This window comes from Nanorana parkeri, unplaced genomic scaffold (genome assembly GCF_000935625.1).
Source record: "Nanorana parkeri isolate BGI_ZX_2015 unplaced genomic scaffold, ASM93562v1 scaffold1746, whole genome shotgun sequence".
Taxonomy (NCBI): Eukaryota; Metazoa; Chordata; class Amphibia; order Anura; family Dicroglossidae; genus Nanorana; species Nanorana parkeri.
This window is the reverse complement of record NW_017308014.1, coordinates 52896-53735: the sequence shown is the minus strand read 5'-3', so window position 1 is coordinate 53735 and position 840 is coordinate 52896.

Genomic DNA, 840 nt, shown 5'->3' with positions numbered 1-840 from the left:
CCGCCCCCCCCCCCCCCCACACCCCCCCCCCCCCCCATGGAGAATGGCAGACCTGCAGGCTGCATACAAGTGATCTCGGTGACATCGCCGAGATCACTTGTACAAAACAAGCGGCGGCTTCCCCGCTGTACATTTAGCTCTGCTTGCCCAAAGGGCTAAATGTAGAAAGCAACTTACCGCCCAGCACTCGGAACTGCATGTCCCAGGTGTCAGGAGATAGGAATTCCACACCCCTGCTGCCCCTCTACTCCCTGCTGCCTATATATATATATATATAATGTGTATATATGTATATATAGGTTGGGCCTCAGTTGGCCTTGTGGGAAATCCGGCCCTGGGTTTGCTATCTGACCATGTTTCATGGATTATGAATGTAACATGTAGACTTAGCCTTTGACCCTCACCCAAACCCTAGGACTCAACCTAACCCCTAAAGTGAGCTTTAACCCCTAACCCGATTCCCAACCCCCAAAAATAACACATTGCAGGATAATCCCCCGATACTTGGTTATGAACGGCCTCCCCCGCTGCTCACAATGCTGAGAAGTAAAAAGGGAACCAGACGCCCCAGCTCTCCCGGACGCTCCGGGAGTCTCCCGCTATTAGATAGCGGATCCCGGCCGCCCAGGAAGAGAGACACTTCCTCCCGGAAAGGTTTATCTGCTCGATCCGGCAGAGTAAACCTTTCCCTGCGATCGTTTTTGTTTTTTTTCTTTTCTGACATCGGGAGCCGCGGCCCGACCGTCAGCCAGGAAAGAGAGAAAAAAAAAAGGCATAGGAATGCACAGCTAGATTCCTATTGGCTATTGCACTTTGCAATAGCCAATAGCAAACTAGCTA